General features: G+C 38.0%; 1 long non-coding RNA gene across 5 annotated transcripts in view; it reads left to right on the plus strand.

The window, feature by feature from the left end:
• The first annotated feature begins 234 nt into the window (after window positions 1–234).
• The window catches only part of LOC307104881, a 166,175-nt gene continuing 141,994 nt past the window's right edge, over window positions 235–24,415 (plus strand). For 3 of the 5 annotated variants that reach the window (XR_013813943.1, XR_013813944.1, XR_013813945.1), the window contains exon 1: window positions 235–306. This is a non-coding gene — a long non-coding RNA (uncharacterized lncRNA). Of the gene's footprint in view, window positions 307–2,073; window positions 2,151–8,510; window positions 8,627–24,415 lie in introns of those variants that run through there. The other 2 variants (XR_013813946.1, XR_013813947.1) reach the window with 2 other exon arrangements.

The following is a 24,415-nucleotide window of genomic DNA, read 5'->3' on the forward strand; positions in this document are numbered from 1 at the left end:
CTATCTCCATTCCCCACCCTCAAAGAAAAAGTTAGACATATTTAACCCACACATTTCACTGAGTTGATTAAAGCTGAGTTGACCTAAATGGTTATAAAAGCTCTACATATATAGATGTTAGCAGATATTGTTATAAGGGCAAGTCTTGAGTGAGGTAAATGCAATGCCACTTTGAATACACAGATAACAAATTTAGAAATAGGAGTTTTCTTTTTAGCTTGTCATGAAAATAACACTATTTTCTTTGGTTTCAGGTAACAGGATGAAGAAGTGACCTAAAGAGCCTGACTTCCCACAATGAAAAAGGTAAGAATGAATGAAAGGAGCAATAGCTGTGGAAATTCAAACATATGATCACATATTGATCGCACCTTACCATTTAGTATTTCCATTTGTAAACTAGATTTTTATTTGACATAAATATATACAAAAATATGTGTCTTAATTTTATGTCCTCCCCTCCCCCATAAAAACAGAAGGCAAGGCATTTGTCCTATAAGATGAATAAACTTTAAGCAGCGTATGCTAATTACCATTTCTTCTAAATGTGGCTTCTCTAGAGTTTATTCCATGTGGTTCAACTTCAGAAAGTTGCAGAGTAATGAGGAAGAATCATACAGGAAATGCTGTCAATTTTATCTATAGGAAAAGTGCCATGAACCATAGGAAACCATTCTTAAACTTAGAATAGTTTTTTAAGCTCATTGTAGGATGATATAATAGAAATTAAAGCATGACTGCTATTTGCAGTTATTCCTTTAATAATAAAATTATTACACTGGTTTTGGTCATTAATAACACAATTGACATGACTTCCTTATGAATTTTTATGCAAGCAAAATTAGAATTGTTTTTTTTTTTCCTTAAGTCTTAGATTATATATTTAAAGACTTGTCTAAAGCCATGTAGCCAGTTAGTGGCAGAACTGGTAAATGCTGGTTTCCTGACTTTAGTTCTTTATTTTGTTTATTTTTTCCTCCTCATTACTGCATTCTATTTTATTTAATTAATCAACTTATCTATTTTATTTAAATTTATTTATTTAATTTATGGGGAAAATATATTCTGAGGAAAATAAAAATAAATGGAAAAGAGTAAAATGAATTCTAATTTAGGACTGTTGTTTTTAGTAATTTTCAACATCCTGGTTTATTTCATTCCCACGACATGGATGTCCCTCAGTGGATGCTGATGCGGCATGTGGCCCTGTGGTTCCAAACCTGGGCTCTGGAGTCAGACCGCCTGGGTGAAGCTGGTTCTGCCTCTCAGAGTGAGAGTAGTGTTTCCCTTTAAAACATGGGGTTGTTGTGAGAACTCGGTGAAGCGTAGTTTATTTAAAGTGTTTAGAATAGTGTTGATGCATATAGTAAATGTTAGATATTATTATGTTACTTTAATAATTAATGTTATCCAGGAAGATGAAAGCTTTGCTATCCCAATTTAAAATACTAAAATAATTGTGGATCAAGTGGGAGTTTACTCTCTGGAGAGCGCTTCTCAGTGCTCCCATGATCTCTCTTAAAAATGGTGTTAGCTCACGGTAAGGGCCATTAAGTGAGAAACAGGAGGACAGCGTTTTCAATTAGTAAAAACTTCATAAGCCAGGTTAATTAGCAGCTTAGTTACTAAATTAAGTTATTTTGCTTTGAAACTCAGGCTTTATGCTAAAAAATTTATTAAATAAACTAAGAAGTCCTTTTTGAAGTGGCCTTAGTTCTCAGAAAATAAGCATTGTGATGAATTTGGGGTAAATAAATTTAAGACATGCATTAAATATTTATTAAGTATGAGAGTTTAAAACTGATCAGAGTCTTGGGAATTTGTCTTAGAAAATCTACCAAAAACCAAGCACCATGAAAGTAGTTTCATTTTTGGTTCTGATTATAAAAGTTGACAGCTTTTGTTTTCCTAATCTGGTTAAACATATTCATAGTATTAGGGACTCATGGAGTTGGAAAACATCTTTGGGATCATGTGGTCTTGTGCGTTTCGAACTTCTAACCACGGCCCCTTATTGCTCGAGTGTAATCTTCTACAGAAGCCAAGAGGAGCTTCTGTGCTTGTTGCGAGGGAGGGGAGTAGAGCTGGGCCTAGCACCCCTGTGGAACCCAGGCTCTGCAGAGCAGGTACACACACCTCTCCTTGTACAGGTGAGGACACTGACTCTGTAGGCAGTGTGTGCCTTGCTTAGATACTCCCTCCCAGACAAACAATGGTAGAGCCAGTCCTGGAACAAATATTATTTCTTCTGCAGCTCTTTCGATTACACCCTATGTCTATCGTAGTAAAGAATCTATAATTTAGAACCTTTAACAATCCAGATTCCTTTCTCTTCTCCGCCTTTATTATAGAGTTGTATCTGATGAGCAGGTCCATTTAACTTGATATCAGCATGATGGGCATGCCGTTTGACCAGTACAATCCCATCTCAAAGTTTAATCAATTAATTAATTATGTACCTCTTGATCATCTACTATGTGCTGGGCATCATGCTAAGCCCTAGGAATATCACATTGATAAAACTCCATCTTTTCCTCTTAAATATAAGAGAGATATAAAAATAGACACATAAATAAGTACTGTGCCTCTTGCAGCTGCTTAGCTAGAAAGTAAAATTTGTGTTTAAAATGTTGATTCTTTAAACATTAAAATTTAACTGTTATATAATGCTCTTTCCATGGTAAATATAACATGTATATTTACAGAAAAGCAGGGTAATTGATTTTTTATTTTGATATATTTAAAGCAAAAAATCCCTATTTTTTTGTAAATGATTTTTATTAAGAAGATAATTTACTTATTGTTGTGAGTCACAAATCCTGTGGGCTGGCTGTCCCTGACCTCTTTTGGATGGCTAGGTCACTGAGAGGTTGAATAATGCTGAGGAGAAAGGGGTCTATCACTTTCAGTCTAATTCAGTGGAACCTGAAGGGGTGGTGTGGAGGTGGTGGATTGTAGATGTCCTGATAGAAATATGTCTCCTTATGTAATTACTGATGGCGAAGGTCACTGTTTACTATAACTAGTCAAAATTGCTTTCAGCCTTGAGTGTTTCCTCTCAATGACTGGGCTTGATTGATTAGCCATTGTCTAGACAAAGTAAAGACTTCCTTTGGCAGGGAAAATTAATTGGAGCACCAGAGACCCATGCGGCTATGCTAGGTCTCCTTCCGGGATTCCTTGCCATCTTGAAGCCTTGTTCATGTTAAGAGTTCAGGGTTTTGAGGGTCACCTAGCCTCCCCACTATGAGTGCATACCTATTTGTCTGCCATCTTGATGTTAAATTGTGCCTATCCTTGTCTGCGACAGTAAATCAGGCTGTTTCTGTCATAGTGGGCTGTCCATCATACAGTGACCACTGCCTAACCTTATTCTATGTCAAGCAATAATTATATACCAACCTTAAGGAGGGTATTTGATGCCTGTGTCATGGTGCATGTGTCTGTGCTTGTTTCTGTCTGAAATCTCACCTCATTCTTTAAGCATTCTGTATAATAAAGTTTGTATTGAAGGTTCCGTTTCCGTAATGGAATCGCTTGTATTGGACAAATCCTTCTGCAGTAAATGACTGTAAAGCTCAACAGAATCGGTAAGACAGTACATTGAAGGCTTTGGAAAGTAACCAACATAGGACATAAGAGGGGGTATGATCCTTTAGAGGGGAAGAGTTTATAAGCTGAACTTAAATTCTCCTTGGCTTTTCCTATGAGGAGAGCATTTTCTAAATCATAACACAGGTGAATGATGCATCAAGAAGAGTGTCATTGTTATTGAACCAAAGAGAAAGAAGACAGAATGTTGGGCAAAGTGGCTAGGACAAGAGGGACAAATTTCTGCAGAGGAGGAACCCACAAAATGGCCCAAATATCTGCAAATAAATTCTGCTCAAGTACTAATCTGCTCGCAGGAAGGACAAAGACCGTCCAACACCTGGCACAAAAGGACATCTGGGTGGCCAGATAACTGACCTGGGATATTTGTAGTCACATAATGCTGGGGAGAAAGAAAGAGGAATCCAGGCACTGCCAAGGTAGAGAGGCATTGGTAAACAAGCGCAGGCTTTCAATGGAGACACTGTCTGTCAAGCCCAGGAGTAGGTGCCTTACCCTGGGAAAGCTGAAATAGACAAGCCCTAACAGAGCGCTACATTGAGCCTAGATAGGATCAGATGATCTACCAGAATTTTTTTTTCTAAATGTCAGAAAAATTTTAATTTTTTTAGAAGAAAGATAACATTCAGAGCCTCCATCCTATTCATCATTCAATAAAAAATTACAAGGCATGCTATAAAACAGGAAAAAATAACCAAAACCCAAGAGGAAAAAGACAATAATAAACCCATAGGCAATTCAGATATTACAATTATCCAATAGGGACTTTAAAATAACTGATTGATAAGATCAAGAAAATGATGTACAAAAGAGATGAAAAGATGGGTAACTTCAACAGAAGATTGGAATCTGTTTAAATTAATCAAATGGATACCCTTGAACTGAAAAATACGATATTTAACGTTAAGAACTTTGGATGTTTTGAACAGCCAGATGAATACACCAGGGTTTAATAAACCAGAAAACAGGTCAAAATAAGCTGGGATAGAAGAGAAAACAGAACAGAGCATAAAAGACAGGTAGTACACATACCGACTTCGGAAGTCACTGTTCTCCAGAAAGAGATTTCACAGTTAGGAGCTCTATGAATTGCTTTCTTCTGGACTATTGGATGCTATTGGAAACATACTTAGACACACCTAATTCCATTGCTGATGCAAATCATTTAGATTTCAACGGAACTTAAGGAATTGAGAGATACTTTTAACTTTAATGTTAATGGAAAATCTGTTTCCTGTAAATGGCATTATTGTCAAAATTTGACAGTGACTGAACAGAGTAAAATTCTGGGGAGTAGGAATAATCTGGACCAAGTTTTCTTCCTATAGGAAATAATGCAGTGCCATGAGAATGGATTACTAGTTCTGTGTTTTAGTTCTTTCTTATTCTTATTTTGGTTTTCATTTCAAAACAATTTGGATCATTAGCAGATCTCTGCCCCCTCCACTTTCTCCTGTTTTCTTGCTTCCCATTTTTTATCTGTCCAGTGCTTATGTTCCTTACCTTTTTACTACATTAAAAGTCTATAAGGTATTCCATTTCTGGAAAGTTAGGCAGAGAGCAGAATTTTTTATCCAAATCTTTGTAATTTGCAGCATGAGAACTGCTTCCCCAACTGCCATGCATCTTTTATGGGTTTTAAACTATTTTTCTCGAGACTTCCATGCACTGCCTGTAGATTCACCCTGACACTGTTGGGGAAAAATAATATATACTCTGACTATAGTCTTATTGGTGCCTTAGGAAAAGATAAATATATAGAAGGCAGCTTTATAAAGATGTTAATGAAAAGTGGAGAGCACATTTTATCTTTTCCCTATTCACTGATTTTCAACTAAAATTAACCAAAAGCCAATGTTTGGTATTATACAATATTGGCTTTTTTATGTATCTGGGAATGGCTTCAGACCTAGAAATAACATTATGTTTTCTCCCTCCCTACCCTTTCACCCCAGTCACCCCCGCACCCCAGATTTTGATGGCAAAGAGGTTTCCCCTGGACACCCAAAAACACATGAATCCAATTGCAAATGACTGATTACCCCACAACTTTGCTAATGCACTGTGATGACCCAGTTTCTGAGGGGATGATTTTTTCTTGATTATAAATTGCTTTCACAGATGTGACTTTTAAAAAAATTGTGTGAGGTAGGAAGAGTGAGTGTTATTATCCTTAAGTCACAGTGAGGAGACTAAGGTAGAGGAATAAGTGACTGACCCAAGACAATAGCTAGTAAGCATTAAAGCCAAGACTCATGCCTTTATTACTATTCAGTATTGACACCTTTACTTAGAAGGTTTGGATGGACTGGTAGTGGATGCAGGGAGCATTATTATTAAAATGTTTTTAGAGTATAAAGTAGGACTCTGACAGCCTTAAATCCCATATTAGGTATAGGTATACTGTTAAAAACTGTTCTAGCGGTAGTGGAGGAGAGATGTTCCACGTTGCAGAAGCCTTTTACAGTATTAATCCCCAAATTCTTAGGGGAAATGGTAGACAACAAAAATTTTAGGGATTTGTACTGACCTTAAAAAAGATGAAATGAATACCTGTATGTGGTTTGCAAGCTCAGGAGAATGTTCTTAGGGATGTGCAATTGTGGTTTGTCCAGATTAGATGACATCCTAAACCAGAAAGGGCTTTGTAGATCCAGTTATTTAAGATGCCCACCAATAGGACACCAGGCACTAAAGCATGTTCTACATAGTGCTTTAGGGTCAAGGTCATATTGAGAGACAGTTCTCAGAATGGGTCTCGTTTCTCTATGTCTTGTTAGAAGAGGGACTAACTGACTTTATTCCATTCAATCATTTTAAGAATATCTGTGGAGTGAACAATCTTGGAAGATGGAGATAGTATATCCCTCCAGAGAAAGGGACAGGCTTGCTTATTGCCCAATAAAGATTGCCCTAAAAGATTCAGGTTCCTTAAGCTCAGGATCCCTCTCTTATAATGTTTATGCAGGAGACATCTGGCCCTCTTTCTTTGTGCCCTATGAAAATTGGTACTTCAGAAACTAGTGCAAGAAAATTCTGGCTACCACTACTGCTGAGAGTAATAAAGTCAGTTGTCTCTGATCCTGGTATGTCATGTCTTCCTCCAGCATCCATAAAAGTATGACAGTGTTATAACTTAAGTGTTAGCTTGCAAATTGTCTTCACAGTTCTGACAGGTCACAAGGCATCTCCCCTTTGCCCAATCTCTGGTCTAGTGAAAAACAAAATCAACAACAAAACCACAGGACATTTTGAGTCAATGCATATGCAGTTTCCTGAGTCTTGTGTATTTCTAGCAGGATGATTCTGGCATTTCACAATGAACCACTGTCTGTGGACACCAGATATGAAGTTGGTGGAAAGCAATCAGCAAATAATGACACTTCAACGAATTTGGGGGCTTTCAGATAATTCACTGCTGCTCTTCCACTGCTGACTTCACTCCCTGTAAGGCCAGCCTTGAGCAACTTGGGATATAGGTCGACAGTCTGAAGAGCTGCTTTTACTTTCCCATTTTATTGCTCAAAATATTAGGAAATTATCCTCACCATTCCTCACTGGGCTTGATTTTCATCCTTAGCTCAGTACTAGACTTCCATTTCTGAATAGACCTCCAGTTTACTTTTGGATGATAATTCTTGCCAACGTAACTGATTTCTATCTTTTGATTTTTTATGATGCTGAACAAAAACACACTAAATCATCTCTGATGAGATTTATGCTCATTTAAGATGGGGAATTGTTCTTTAGCATTCTAGGTTAAGTAAGGTCCAGTCCTGGGTAAGAAAGTTCTTCAAGCTTGGGCTCTCTTCCTGTTAAAAGTCTATGTGATTTTTCAAGACTTAATGCTGCCCAATGACATTGACATTCACTTCTATACCTGACCCCTTTTATTTACACTAACTGTCCTCGGGGCTTGGACCTTAGTTTGGTCCCACTAACTTATACTTCACTTGTTTTTCCACAATTCTACCCTCTCCCTTCCAATACCCCAGAAAGTCACCCATTTGATTCTGTCAGTTGGTCAGTCCAGATACTTTGCAGAATCTCAATAAATATGTGTAGAATGATTGAATGAAGGCACTTAGACTTTTTTTTTTTACTTTTTTTGAGCTCTTCAATCTAACTAGGTCCTTGATTTCACCAATAAAAAAGTACATGGAAAGAGAAATACTACTACTACAAGTAATATGATAATATTAATCATAATACCAACATTGGCTACGCACTTACTATACACTAGATATTGTGCCAAGTGCTTTACATGTATTGCCACACTTAATCCTCACAAAATTACTGTATGATTATCAATATTTTATAAATAAAAAAACAGGGACACAAAGAGACTATCATTTTTTCAAAGTCACACAGTGACAGACCTGAGATTCTTCTGCCTTCTCAGAGCCAGAGTATCTGCTGCACATATTACATAGTTAAAGAAGAAAAGTGACCTTTTACTTTTGGGTAAGGCTGACTTAACCCAGTCATAAAAATGTCTTCTTTATCTGGGTTGGATCCCCAGTTGGGGAGGGTATGGGAAGCAACTGATGGATGCTTTTCTCTCTCTCTCTCTCTCTCTCTCTCTCTCTCTCTCTCTCTCTCTCCATTCTTCTCTTTCTAGAATCAATGAAAAACATATCCTCAGGTGAGGAATAAAAAAGTTAAAAAAAAAGAAATACACTTGAACTTAGACGGTCAGGGCCAGGTCAGAAAGCGTGACCTTTGTTGAAAGCAAGCCGTAGGTGTTCTTGTCCAATTCTTCATTTACAGATAGATCTCCTTCTTATATCAGTTGGGTGATTAATTAATTTTTTCTGAAAATATTTATTGAAACCTGACTTGGTACATAGCACTTTCCCTTAAGAATTCTGGCCAAGTGAACAGAAGTTATTCCCTTTAGCAGGAGGAGAGCATCTACTCTGAACCTGCCTGAGGCCAGGAGTTTCCCCCATGGAATGGGAGGAAGAGCAGCTGTGAAGGGTGTGGATACAGACTGGGGACTCTTTCATTGCTTGTAAGTTCTTCTTTTTAAAAATATATTTTTCTATTGATTTCAGAGAGAAGAGAGAGAGAAATGGAAACATCAATGATGAGAGAGAGTCATTGATCGGCTGCCTCATGCAGTCCCACATTGGAGATTGAGCCTGCAACCTGGGCATGTGGGAATCAAACCCTGACCTCCTGGTTCATAAGTCGACACTCAACCACTGAGCCATGCCATGTGGGCTGAGCTTGTAAGTTGAGAGCTGGGACTATAGCTGCATCTTTTGTGCCAAGTACTAGTATGCTGCCTGACACACACGAGTTGCTTCATAAATATGATCCAATATAAATTAAAGCAACAGTCCTCTTGGATTTTTTTTTTTTTTGGTCTTAATCCTTCTGGAATTTTTTTACTCATTAAGTAGTTGACTGAAATAATAGTGGATATATTGGTTTATTATAAATGTTTAGATATTAGGTTAAACATGACTAAGTTTCAGTTTCTGCTCTTTCTTTTTCTTTAACCAGAAAATAACTTTGTCATTCACCACATCTCATATTCTATAGTATTGTAATTTGGATGGGAGAAGTTTTTTATTTTATTTGTTTTTTTACTCCTAAGGTTTAGAGGATAATACCGTGGAAAAATTGTTTACCTGTGACTAACCTATGTAAACAAATATACATAGTCTGCCAGGTTAGTCATGGTCTGACAGATTAGTCATAGTCTGCTAGGTTAGGCCATATGAAATTGACAATATTTGAGAATTTTTGACCTTTTATGGTTCAACTTAATTGACTTTGCTTTTTTATTCTTCTTTTAAACAATAAAACACCTGAGATGCCTGTAAAAGAATTAAACATATCTTCATAAACATTTGTATGGTATACTCCAGGATGGAGACCGAATTTCTAAGCCCATGGAAGATATTTGCATTTTTCTTTCGCTTTATCAAAATTCTTCCTAACTTGGATGGCCCACACCACAAACTTAACTTTCCCATCTCTGACTCTTATGTGAGTTTGTTCTAGACAATTTATTTCATATTTTTTGAGGACTTGTGAGTATTATTAGAATGAGAGGAAACCATGAAAATTATGGGTTCTTGGTTCACTACTTTAACAAATATTTACCGAGTGCCAACAAAAACAATATTTACTGCATGAGTGGAAAACAAAAAGGCACAGCTCTTACCCCTCAGAATTAATTGTTTATGATTTGTATTGTTATATCAGAGTCTTGTAAGCAAATACAAAATTATAGCTATGATAGATTCTTTGAAGGTATGTGCATAACAGTATAAGTATAAATATTAAGGGGAGTTGATCAAGTCAGGGGGTCAGGGAGGAAGTCGTGGCTGAGCCAAGGTCAAGTACAGTTGTTAACCGGATGAAAGGAGACCAGTGGTGGGGATATGAAGCAACTCAGTTCAGTTCAGTTCACTGAATGTTTATAGAACCCCTACCATATGCCAGACATTATGCTTAGATGCTGGGAAATAAAACCCAATGAGACATGGTCTTTGCCCCAGTAAATAACTCACTATAAGGGTTTCATTGTTCTGCAATTTATAAATTAGGAGAGCCACTCCGTATGTATTTGTTTTGCTTCTCTATAGTTTTGAGTTTCCTTTGTGTCAGAATTACCTCAGCTAGGCAAGCCCTTCTCAAGAGATCAAACACAGCCTTTTTGTTATGGACTCGAAGTTTAACAAACATACATAGTCTGTTCACTTAAAGTCCAGCAACACTATTCCAGGCTTTACCGTCCCCTGAATGTGGTTCCACGGCGCAGCTCACGCCTGTCTCAGAGCCCGCCAACAGAATGGCTCCAGGAAGGAAGCCGACTGCCACCAAACAAGAGGCCCATTATTACTTTATCTCTCTCTGTTTTTAACCGTTAACTAACATGACTAAATTATTAACCCAGCCATAGAAATGAATAATAACCCACTGTATGTGCACTTGATGAACTGTTTTCATATTCAGTATTACTGAGACCTGGACTACAAACTCCTGGGCTCACACAAGTAACACACATAGGAAGTGTCAGGGGGTATAAACAAAGAGGAGAGGCAGGAGCTGCGGCAAAATGGAGACTGTCAAACCGTGGAAACAGAGCAAAGCCAAACAGCACGCAGCAGAGCTGGGTTTTGCCTCAGACTAGAGGGCAGGTCCTCATTCACTGCACCCACCGAAAGCACATCTAGGCCTATCACCCTTACTCCCCCCCACCAAGGCCCTTTCCTCATCTTTCTGCCTGTGATTCTGGCACAGCTCCTTACTCACCCTTGCCCTTCTTGGCTTCATAGCCTGGTCTTGGTGGAGAACTTGCCCCAGGGCTAGTTTGAGCTGTGCATCCTCTGCTCTTCTGCTTAGCCAAGACTGGGTTGCTGCACCACCAGACCCTAGAGGGCCAGGGTGCCACCCTACCACCGGCTACTTGGCCTGCTCCTTGTGCTAGGACTGACAGACCTCCACAAAGGGATGAGCAGGTTGTTCTGTGTCTCATTTCCTTGTGTTCTTACTTTTCACTCTTTTGTGCAGGGTCTCACAAACTCCCTTTATAGGTTAGTGTCAACATTGTATACTATGACTGACTTGCCCTGGCTGCAGATCTTAAACACTTGTTTTCTTTTTCTCCTGTGTATTATTATTATTATTATTATTATTATTATTATTATTACTAGAGGCCCAATCACAAAATTCGTGCAAGGGGCTCAGCCCCCGCTGCCTCTGTCTTGGCCCCCGCCCGCCGCAGCAGCCAGAGGTCTCTGCCGCCTCTGCCTCCTCTGCCTTGGCCCCTGCCACCATGGCTTTGTATGGAAGGTGGTCTGGAAGGACATCCAGTCTAATTAGCATATTATGCTTTTATTATTATAGATTATTATTATTATTACTAGAGGCCCGGTGCACGAGTTTGTGCACCAGTGGGGTCCCTTGGCCTGGCCTGTGGGATCAGGCTGAAACCGGCTCTCTGACATCCCCCGATGGGTCCCCGATTGCGAGAGGGTACAGGCCAGGCCGAGGGACCCCGCCGGTGCACGATCAGGGCTGGGGAGGGATGCGGGAAGTTGGCCAGCCAGGAAAGGACCGCGGGAGGGCTTCAGGGCGTGTCTGACCTGTCTCGCTCAGTCCTGATTGGCCAGACCCCAGCAGCAAGCTAGCCTGCCAGTCAGAGCATCTTCCCCCTGGTAATCAGTGCATGTCATAGAGAGTGGTTGAGTGGCTTTAGCATATAATTAGCATATTATGCTTTGACTGGTTGAATGGATGATTGGATGACTGGACACTTAGCATATTAGGCTTTTATTACATAGGATTGTTTTCTTCGTCTTTGAGGATTGATTTCTTAGGGGCAGATACTATTTCCAGGTTCTAGAAGAGGGTGCTGAGATATTGTGCCTTGTCCAACTTTACACCCCGTCCTTTATCGCAGAGCAGTCAAGTAGAAAAGAGCAACAGCTCCAAAATTTTCTTTCTTAATTGAGTATGTACAGTCAGTATTGTAAAGACCCAATAAATACATTAATGAACTGGTTGAATATTAGTAGTTTGAGTTTATCAGTTAGGAAATTAAGTTAGAGACAGCAGCATTTAGTGGCCTTTTGGAAAATGCAAAGTATACCTTCATACCCACAATCCACAAAACTTCTGAGACTTTGCTTTCGAAAATTCAGTGTGTGTTCTGTCTTTAGCAATTTCACACTCTTCCTGTGAAGAGTTATTATCAACCCTGTTCATGAGAGCTGTGATTTTTGCTAAAACTTCCTAAATGAATGTGTTGAATAACATTATCAGACTGTCTAGCAAGTTGTTTATGCTATCTCATTTCCAGATTGTTCTGTAAAAAGAAAGTTACCTGAGTACCATTTGACCCATTGAATAACTGTTTCTGCTTGTTTTTTTCTGGAAATATTATTAACAGTATATTCAGGAACGATCTAACCCAAGTTGTTCTTGTGTTATTTTGGAGCAAGTTGCTTGTGACTCATAGCACATTGGGCATCCAAGCTATGGTTAACTGGTGGTCAAGTGAGGAAATTCTGTTCCCATTAACTCTCCCTTTCTTAGCCCAGAACACCTCTCCACTCAACTTTTTTTCTTTTGATTCGTCACACTCATAGACTCTGCTTGGTGTTTTCAGACCAAAAGTAGAAGCAGTGACATGCCATAATAAGTATTGTTCCTATTGCACTTCCAGCTTAGCTAAAAACAGGAAATACAGGCCATTTCGTGGAAAAGCCCGCTTTTGTGATATTTCCAACCCAAGAGGTTTGGATCAACTTTGGTTGAGTGTCTGAACTTTTGGCTTCTTACTTACAGTAAACCTTTTAATTTCAGAATTTTAGCACCATTTCTACTTATAAGATGATGCCTTCCATATTTAGATTATGCTGACACATGAGTTTACTTTTAAACCATTTAAAAAAAAAGTAATATTAGGATGTACTTGTAGCCAAAAGGTACATCAGAACCTTGTATGAATCATAAGATTTGAAGCATAATAGTGGAAAGAGCTATAGTTTTCATAGTTTCAAGACTTTACTTACTTATTGGACAGTTTATTTAAAATGGGTCTATTATTATAAGACATTATTCATTAAGTGAATATATGATGCAGAAATTTACTAGGTAAAATAAATCCAGAAGCAAGAATTCTAGGTTAGGTAAAATAGTCCGATGACTTTTTTTGGTGGGGAATATTGGGCCCTACCAGAAAAATAAATCTAAATTATGTTGTACTCTAATAATCAACCAACTAGTTTTTAGTAATCCTAGGAGGCAGGAGGAATTAAAAGTTGGAACTTTATGTAGACTATATCTTTTTTTTAAGATCCATCAAGGTAAAAAATATAATTAGAAATATTAGCAAAAGAAGCTGCATAAGATTACAGTTATGTGAGTCTAGTCAAGTAGGATGGGCTTGGGCATCTCACTTTGTTACTTTATAGCATCAGGGAGGGCTCTGGTCTTTCTAGGTCTCTTCACATTTCATAACTGTAGATTGGCCATGATGAATTGAATGTATTGCATTGTTCCATTTGTTCTCTTCTGGCTTAGCATCTAATGCAGTGGTTCTCAACCTTTCTAATGCCGCGACCCTTTAATACAGTTCCTCATGTTGTGGTGACCCCCAACCATAAAATTATTTTCCTTGCTACTTCATAACTGCCTTAGATGATCTTAGGCGACCCTGCTAGCGGTTCTCAACTTGTAGGTCACGACACACAGGTTGAGAACCGCTGCTGTAGACCATCGGAAAACACAGATATTTACATTACGATTCATAACAGTAGCAACATTACAGTTATGAAGTAGCAAGGAAAATAATTTTATGGTTGGGGGTCACCACAATATGAGCAAATGTATTAAAGGGTCGCGGCATTAGAAAGGTTGAGAACCACTGATCTAATGGGATCCTACAAACTGTTTATTCTGATCTGTGAGTGTGATAAATGGTGACATGAACTACAATTCCAGATTGAGTTGTTACAAAAGTTTATTTCAGTTGCCTTCACATGATACAGTTTGCTACATTTCTTTTTTATCTTTGATTTCATATTAAAGGTAAATCGTCTCAAGAAAGGAGGATGAAAAAATAATAATGTCCAGCAACATTGGGTATAGATAACAGATCCCTGTAGCTTTAACCCTTATGGAGAAAGGAATTTAATTCAGTGTTTGTTGAAGTTCTGAAATGACTGAATAGTTCCTTTTATTCTGTGTCTTCTTGCTTCCATTTAGCTGGAATGTACTGGACAGGATTAGAAATGACTGTTCTTTCATTTTTTTATGGTAAAAGCAAAGCGCCAAAGTTCTTAAAAGTAATCTCTCTTTATGAGATTCCAAGCCTTTGTGCAGATTCAGAAAGTGGATTCAGCAGCTTGTGTTTTTTTCTTTTTGTTTGTTTGTTTTTAAGTTTATCAAACTGTATATAACATACTGAGATTTTAAAATCTTGCTTATGGTTAGATGACAATACAACCTTCCATCCCAGATCAACCCTCCTTCCAAAGCAAGGGGGGGGAAAAAAGTAAAAAGCAGCTAATACCTGTTAAAATGCAGCATCAGCCAAACATTTTTCTATTGTATCTGTATCACATGATATCCATTTTCCTCCTTAATTCTTGGAATAATATCACCCACAATTTAAGATCTTACGTTTCAGATTTTAAAGCTCTAGCTGAATAATACTGGATGAGTTAGAAAGTCCTAATAGTGAATTTATAAAGAAAATGTTGACAGAGCTTGGATTCTCATAATGCTGGTGAGTACCATGATTATAATAATGGTTTCCTTTTAAACTCTTCCATTAAATGTTCCAAACAGTGGAATTTGTAGTTTTTCCTTTGGTCCAGAGATCAAAAACATGAACAATTTTACATTTCTAAGGTTGGACAGCGTCTGTGTTTCCACAATTTCTGTGGGAAAGCAATCCACCCTTTCTCAGTTTTATTAAAAACCACCATCTTGGCTTCAATATGTGCCATTACAAGCACTTTCATTATGTCTCATATCTCCTTTTAGGAAGTAGAAGTCTGCCTATTGCTTTTTCCCCCTTATTGACTTTCCAAGGCTACATACTGTAAGTTGAAAAGTGGTTTAAAAAATTGAAGATAGGGTAACACAGTGGTTAAAGGGGTAAATGTGAGCGACAGATTGTTTGAGGTCAAAGTCTTGCTCTACCATTAGCAGTGTTGTGACCTAGGCAAATTATGTAACTCTGAGCCTTAGTTCCCCTGTCTGTACAATGTGTATTCTAATAGTATTTGCCTTGTAAGGCCTTTTTTTTTTTTTAAGGTTTAAATAAGGTAACAAATGTAAAATAACTGGATCACGGTCAGTGCTCAACAACTGGCGCCATCACCAGAGGTTCTACTTATTCTTAACAGACAATTTGTAAATATTTCCTAATAGTAGTTACTGTCTTACTAAGACACTTTTATTTTGTACCAAGCATGTGGTAGTGTTTCTATCTATAATAATAAAAGGGTAATATGCTAATTAGACCGGACGTCCTTCTGGACATCCTTCCTTCCGGACAAAGCCGCAGCGGGTGGGGGCTGAGGCAGAGGCGGCAGAGGCCCCCCAGCTGCAGCAGCGGCCATGGCGGCAGCAGGCGGGGGCCGGGGCCAAGGCCCTTGCACAAATTTCATGCATCAGGCCTCTAGTTTTAGAATAAAATGGATTAAACCTGATTTATTCATTCGTCTTTATTGAGTACCCACTGTGTGCCAGTTGACTAAACAGGTCCTTCCTTCAAAGATCTCGTAACGTAACTGCTGTGTTTGTGTGCTGGGAACCATCCTTACATTAGAAGAAAAGCATTTTTTTTTTCTTCCCCATTGATTTTTAGGGAGAGTGGAAGAGAGAGGGAAAAACAGAGAGAAACATCGATGTGAGAGAAACACATCGATTGGTTGCCTCCTGCACATGACCTGACCAGGGCCTGGGCCAGGGAGGAGCCTGCAACCAAGGTACGTGCCCTTGACCGGAATCAAATCCAGGACCCTTTGGTCCACAGGCAGATGCTCTATCCACTGAGCCAAACCAGCTAGGGCAGAAGAAAAGCCATTTTAAAGGTTGAGCTGAATGGGCACAACAGTTTGGTCTTTATATATTAGAATAGAGCATATTTTTATTATTAATGTGGACTAAACAGTTTGAGGGGAAGGATAAGAATGAGCCAGATGTGGAAAGAGCCAGAGTATATGTGCTGGGGGTGGGGTGAGAAGAGCAGGTGCAGAGACCCAGAGTCAGGAAAGGGGCCAGGAATGGGGGCTTGAGGCTGGTGTGGTTGCACCTTAGGGAGAACAGGGAGATACTCTGTGGTGAGGGCAGCTGGGGCCTTTGCATGCTGGGACATCAGGCCATTGTACAGGAGCCAGTGGGAGGCCTTAAGTCAGGAAGGTGATGGTCTGATTTACCTTTACAAAGGTCCCTCTGATCTCCCTTCGGGAAGGATTAGAGAGAGGCAAGAGGTGACTTAGGGAGACCAGTTAGGAGCCTAATGCACTGGCCCAGGAGAGAGATGATGGCGATTTGGGTGAGAAGGGTTTCAGAGGAAAGGGAGAACAACCAGAGAAATACAGTGGAGCTAGGACTGACAGGCCTTGCTGATGAATGACATATGGAAACTAGGGAAAGGCTAAGTATTCTAAGGGTTATCTGTAAACTCTAATGGCAACATATTACCTGGGTACTTCCCAATTCTTCTTAACCTTCAGAAATTAAAAAGTTAGTATCTACTGGGATAACTGGGTTTGTTTTGTTCTTTTTTAAAAAATATAAAAATGAAAAAGAAAAACAGAAAAGGATTTTTAACAGAATAATAATTCGTTTAGTAACTGTCCTCGAAGATCTCACATGTGTCCTTCATCCCAAGGGAAATTCCTGCTTTCCCAGTTCCCAAAAACAGATATCCAGAAAAAAAAAGTAGAATTATTTTTTTTAAGTTAGAAGAACAATTAAAAGAAAATAGCAACAATTCCTTCTAGGCTTCCTGTTATATTCATATGCATTTCGGTGGAATTTAATGACCTCAAGAAGAGCAGATGACTTTTATGTAACTTTATTTAAAATAAACTTAATCTACACCAGTGAGTCCTTCAATTTAATGTGCACATAAATTACGTGGAGGTCTTGTGGAAATGAAGATTCTGACTCAGGAAGTCTGGGTGGGCCCAAGATTCTGCATTTCCCCCAAGCTCCCATGTGGTCCGCAGACCACACGTGAGTAGGAAGGATCCCAACCATACTCCACATGGGCATTTCCCTGCTCTTAATCACTTATATTTTTTAGCATTCCAATAAACTGAACCAGTAAACTCATTGGAGAAGCTGACCCATTAGAATTTAAAACATACTTGGTAAGTAGAAGAAACAAATAAGGCATTTTTTTTTCCTCTGGAATTATTTTCTGGATTTACTATTCACTTTCCACCCTGGGTCTGAGAAAGCCTGGCATATTGATTGTTTTCTGGTGTGTTCTTTACCCTAATGACTAAGAATCCAATTACATTCCAAATTGTGACTATTTCCTTAAATATTCCCAGCTGCTTTCAAGATGAACTCTATAACATCACTAGGAAAAGCCTCTGTGGCCTTTTTTGGAAAATCTACAATATGATCTCAAATAGCTTTTTTTAAACATGTGATGTTCAGAAGACCACAGAATTTTAGGGTATCTTTGCAAGTTAGCATTAATCATACATGGTTTTCTTCTGAAAGCATTTCTTTCAAAATAAGCCACATTTAAAAACAAAAAGCACATATCAATTGAGACAAGATATTATGGAAAGAGAGGCTATACCTTAGAAACCTTATCTGGGAATGATAAATTGTAAAATTTTTTTTTGTCGCAACAATAGTTACTATATACTATCGAACTAGTTATAAACCAAAGGGGAGGGACTATTTAAAGTATGAGTTTAAGTACTAAGTTGTAAGTGCCAGGATATTTTTACATAAAATTAAAATAAAAATTACTTCATCAAAAATGTGTTTTATACAAATTACTAGCTTATGAATACTCAGAAAATCATTTTTAACAAAAATATGACTTTTTAAAATGATATTACTCCAAAATGTATGGTAATTCTAAAGGACATATTATTACCTAATAATTTAAATGTTATTGTATGCCCTGGTTGGTTTAGCTCAGTGGATAGAGCATCTGCCTGGGAACTGAGGGGTCCTGGGTTTGATTCCGGTCAAGGGCACATGCCTGGGTTGCCGGCTCGATCCCCAGTGGGGGGTGTGCAGGAGGCAGCCGATCAATGGTTCTCATCATTGATGTTTCTATCCCTCTCTCCCTCTCCCTTCCTCTCTGAAAATCAATAAAAAATACATTTAAAAAAATAAATGTTATTGTAGTTGGGACTTACAAAAGAAATACATTTAATCAAGTGAGTATTTACTCAGCTGAAAACATGGCAGCAAGATATACTTCCTGCTCTTCTGCTGTTATCTCTTTCCAAGATCTCCTCAATGTCCAATCCTTCTACATTTTAATATATTATTTTATACATATAAAATTACATGTATTATGAATAATTTATGAAACACATTTTCAAAGTAATACAAAGGGGTCAATAACGGGGACGGAAAGAGACTTTACTTTGGGCGATGGGTGCACAATGCTGTGTGCAGACAATGTTTTGTTGAGTTGTACACTTGAGACCTGCATGGTTTTGTTAGCCAATGCAACCCCAATAAACTCAATTAAAAAGAAAAGAGTTAGAAAAACACCATACTTTTGTATTCTTTACTTATCCAGCTCCTCCCCAGTGGTAACCTCTATGCTGAATTTTTAAAGTAATGATTCTCTTAAAAAATAGTTTTAACATATGGCCATTATATACTTTCTTGTTTTTTTAAATTGATTAAAATGGTTTCATAATGTATATACCAGTATTTTCTACCTGACATTGTTGATAAGGTGATACATATTAATATCAGTGGTAGGTTATTTATTTTTATTGCGATGTAATATTAACTTTGAGAATATGTCAAAATTAGGCTTTTCTTTTGTAAGTGGATATTTGGTTTCCTAGATATTTTTTATTTTGTTATTATGAAATATGCTTCTCTCAACGTTCTAGTTCATTTCTTATAAAAAAGATTTTTTTAGGTTGTTAGGTCATAGCAAATGATCAACTTTTCAAAATAATACCAAGTTACTTTCCACTGCACAATTTTATATTCCCACAAGCAATGTGTATGAATCCCCATTGGTCCATATCTTGTTTTATTTGTCTTAATTTTTGTTAAAATCAGTATAATATTATCTTAATTTGAAGTTACTTGACTATTGCTAGAGTTGATTTAAAAAAAATCCTCACCCAAAGATATTTTTTCCATTGATTTTTTTAGAGAGAATGAAAGGGAGGGAGGAGAGAGAGAGAGAGAGAGTGAGAGAGAGAGACATCAATGTGAGAGAGACACATTGACTAGTTGCCTCCTACCCATGCCCAAGCGGGGGGGGGCGAGGAGGGGGCAGGGATCGAACCTAGGTAGGAGCCCTTGACCTGGAATGGACCCTTGACCTGGAATGGAACCTGAGACTTCTGTCTGCAGGCTGGTGCTATAACCACTGAGCAACCTGGCCAGGGCTAGAGTTGATTTTTTATGTTTATTGACCATTTGTGTTTGTTCATCCTTTTGCTCATTTTTTTTCTATTGGGTTATTTATTTTTGTTAATATGTTTCATTTTTTATTTAAGGACTTTATTATATACTGATTTTTTTCCTATTTACTTTTTAAACATATATATACAAACATATACATATGGATGCATGTATGTAATCATGTATCTGTATATTTTACTCCTCTCTTTAAATACTTTTACTGGCTTCATCTTCCTTGGTGAATAACATCTAAAATTTAAGCTCTTAGCTTAGCATTCAAGACTAGCCACTATATTGCCTGACAACACCCTTTATATATTCTGTAATCCAGTTGAACTCTCTTATTGAACTGCATCCCATCTTTCAAAAGCCAGATCAAATATTAACTCCCGCAAGAAGACAGCCTTTTCCTGACTTTGACGCCTTATTTGGAGCAATCATAATACTTTATTTTTATCTCTCCAGTCACATTTCTTGCTGTATTGTGTGTTTTTATACATTTGCCTGACCTTTTTCCCCTGGCAGGAAGAAAGCTTTTTGTTAGTAAAAACGAAATTAATAGCACAATGTATTTGGGAAAAACGAAAGCACAGAAATTTTGGGATGTTTTGTATGGAGAAGAGTCTTCGTTGGTGCTGTCATCATTGCAGTAGCTCACAGGTATTGAGGGCCTATTCTGTGATAGGCATGCTGCATAAACTATGTTAAGCTCTTTCCACTAGTGCAGTGGTCGGCAAACTCATTAGTCAACAGAGCCAAATATCAACAGTACAACGTTTGAAATTTCTTTTGAGAGCCAAATTTTTTAAACTTAAGCTTCTTCTAACGCCACTTCTTCAAAATAGACTCGCATAGGCCGTGGTATTTTGTGGAAGAGCCACACTCAAGGGGCCAAAGAGCCACATGTGGCTCATGAGCCGCAGTTTGCCTACCACGGCACTAGTGCATGAAGGTTTTCTTACTTATATTTGGATTCAGCATAGCACATGGCATGGTTGTAGATAATAAATATTTGCTGAAAGGTGAATCTAGAAGGCAAATGCATGTAGAACATGAAACTTTTCATCTTCCTCTCTTGATCTCAATAGATGTAGGATCTTTAAGAAAATTGTCTAAATTGATCCATTAGAAAAACTACTTCAACATAAATCTCTGTAATAATTGAAATTGTGTGTTTCAACAATAGTATACAGAACGTAGCTTGTGTGCTTTTTAATAACCTTCCCCCTCCCCCCACCCCCCAGTCACATCCCAGCATCATGAACTTAGTCACTGGTGACTATATAAAGCCTAGCACAGTTCACAAGAGGTGCCTGAGGACCAAGCAGCCTTGTGGACTTGGCATTAAATTCAGACGACTTTGAAAAGCAGTTCAGATCTCCTGTTTTTTTTCTTTCTTTCTTTCTTACTTTGTATTTCTTTCCGTAAGAAAGCTGAGTCTGACCTATTTTTAGGATTTGGCCCATGGAATTGAACTTGGTGGTTTTAGTTTCACTGTTGTTGTTTTTCCTCTTTTAGGTAAAAAAATAAAGCACAGGAGTCCTGGCTTCTATGACTAGCAACGCATTGGAGCTTTCTTCTTTTAATTATATGCTTGGAAGTGTACTAGGCTAGGTCTGTGCTTTATGTTTCCTGGAAATTGTGGGGATGTAGGCCCTCTAAGCCCTTCTAACCTTTTCATTTATCTTTATTTTATTATTTATTTATTTTTACATTTTCATTGATTTTAGAGAGGAAGGGAGAGGAAGAGAGAGAGATAGAAGCATCAATGTTGAGAGAGAATCATCGATTGGCTGCCTCCTGCACGTCCCCTACGGGGGATCAAGCTAGCAACCCGGGACCCTTCAGTCTGCAGGCCAAAGCTCTATCCCCTGAGCCAAACCAGCTAGGGCTCACCTTTTCCTTTAAATAACTTACTGATTTCTAATGGCCCTTCAAAGAATGATATCATCAAAACATCTAAAATTAATCTACCAGAATATTAGTTTCTATTTTGCTTGTGGAGATTTTCCACCAACAAACAATTCTCTTTATCCTCGTGTTATGTCCCATTCTACCCTTTGTCCGTCTTTAAAGCCCTTCCCTCTTTCGCTGAAGAAGTTTGACATGAACCCCTTTACTCCTTCATGAACTTAGTGCGAACTAGAGGGAAATCATTGAACATTGAGTTTATTCCATTAGAACAGGATGGCCCTTTTTCCCTTCCCATACTCTCCTGAGTCTCTTGTGAGTACTTATTAGAGTAGGTGTTAGAGAAAAATAAATACTATTGTCAAGTGCTTCTATTACTAAAGTCACTGAATATTAGAGATATAGTTTTGAACTTGTTTTTGAGTCTGGCAGGGTTTTGTGTGTGCGTGTGTATGTGTGTGTGTGTGTGTGTGTGTGTGTGTGTGTGTGTTAATCCCCATCTGAGGATATTTTTCCATTGATTTCTAGAGAGAGTGGAAGGAAGAGGAGAGACAGAGAGAAACATTGATGTGAGAGAGACACATCGATTGGTTGCCTCCTGCACGCACCCCGACCAGGGCCAGGGAACCTGCAACCAAGGTACGTGCCCTTAACTGGAATGGAATCTGGGACCCTCAGTCTGTGGACCAGTGCTCTATCCACTGAGCCAAACCGGCTAGGGCAAGTATGGCAGGGTTTGAATGATCCTATACATTCCATTGTCTTAGGCAGGAATAGGATTTCAGTCCTGGAAATTAGAATTACAAATATAAGGAAAGCATGGTAGGCAATTAAAATGTTTATTCTTTAAGATTCTAAAAATTAGAGCAGATTGACCATCTCAGTCGACGGAAGAACCACAAACTAACTACCAAAAAATAACTGCCATCACTTTTGTTTCAAAGTTTGTTTTAGAGGCTCAGTAGCATCCACTGAACTTTTCCCCTGACTGTCTTAACACATCTTTTTTCGTATTTGAGAGTCTGGCCAGGATTGGAAACAGAGGTGTGAAAGAATGACGAGAGTGGCTGTTTTGTAGTGCTTTTGGCTAGAAGTAAAATAAGCAGGAAGTTCTAAAATGTCTTGAGAAAGTTTGTCCTAAGAAAATTCTAGCTTGAATTGTTGTTGTTTTTTAAAAAAATATGGGATTCAGGCACTTAGGTTCATATTGAAATAAGAATTTCACTCATATGGATAGCAACAATAATTGCAACTATCCTAACATCTTATTGCCTATAGGGTACTTTCTAGGGGTTTCATGTTCTTCCACATGCTTTTTCTCCTCTGGTGGCTACAAACACCTTATCAGACAGAAGAGTGTGGTGGTTTTACTTCTATTTTACAAATGAGGAAACGGAAACAGTGCTCACAGCAAGGTTTATTTTGCTGCTTTGCCTAGGGTAGTACCTCTTGCCTGGTTAGGTGCTCATAAAGGCTTGAATTTCTTCATCTTGTACATCAAGGTTATTCTGAAACACAGAAGTGCTGAGGTCTGTTCCCAGTAACCTTTGTGAATACAAATACAACTCTTGACTTTATGAATAATTTGTAAAAAGATGATTAAATGCTTAGCTCTGCATGTTGCTGTGCTCAGTTTGTACTTTCCTGAAATAAAAATATTCAATGCATTGTTCTGCTATTTCTGACTTCATAAGAAATTGTAATCTAATGTTGAACTGAAAGTATAGAGGAATTAGACAAATCTGAACTCCTAAAAAATGATACGTTTATGATTAAAATGAAGAAGGATTTGGATTTCAACATTTATAGGAGTGTTGTAGATGCCTAAAATTGTGGCAAATAAAAGTAAACAAAAATGAATATGTTATTCTTTACAGAGTTTAACTGAACAGAACTCATTAGTTTAAAGCCTGGTTTGTAAGACCTCTCACATTTTTTAACGTGATAAAGTTTCAAATATATTATTACTAAGTCTCTGTGGGAATGCTATGTTTGAATCAACCTGACAGTGCTTTCTAAATATTTGAATATCATTCTTTATGATATATGCATATGCCATACATCTTTTACTTACCATTTTTAAAGTCTGTCAATACAAAATCCACATGAAAATGCAGGTATTCCTATGTATGTTTAATCTGTATTGTAATTAACATGCGTAGGCTTCAGAACATCTCTGTTGTTGTTGTGCTTGTTGGATTGAAGCCCAATGTGGAAAGTAGAACATATAAGTATATAGGCTGTAGGTCCAAATTGCCTGACTCAGGAAATAACTTCCTGCTCTTCAGCTACAGCAGTATTCATAGGTGACATGACTTACATGTACTTTATTTTAAGGCTTGATAAGGAAGCCATCCAATTCAATGTAGTAATCCTGATACAGAGGGAGTGAATTACATAGAATATTGCGTTTCATGATCTACGTGTGAAAATTTTAGAGAGAGATTTCACCTTAATAGATGGAAGAACATTCTAATGAAAATAACTGTGGGGAGTACGATTGATTGGATAGCCTCAGAAGGTAGTAAATTTCCTGTCAACAGAAATGGTCAAGCAGATATAGTGGGGATTCCAGCACTGGAAGTCCCCATGATTCATTGCTGATGGAGAACATTGGCTTAAAAAAAAAAAGGCAATGGAAAAAATATCCTCAGGTGAGGATTAACAAAAAATAAATAAATAAAATAGATGGAAAAAGAAAATTACCTCTTCAGAAATTGCCTAGTCCCACTCCTTCAATTTTCAGAGGAAGAAACTGAGCCCCAGGGAATGTAAA

This window comes from Cnephaeus nilssonii, assembly GCF_951640355.1.
Source record: "Cnephaeus nilssonii genome assembly, chromosome: 9".
NCBI lineage: Eukaryota > Metazoa > Chordata > Mammalia > Chiroptera > Vespertilionidae > Cnephaeus > Cnephaeus nilssonii.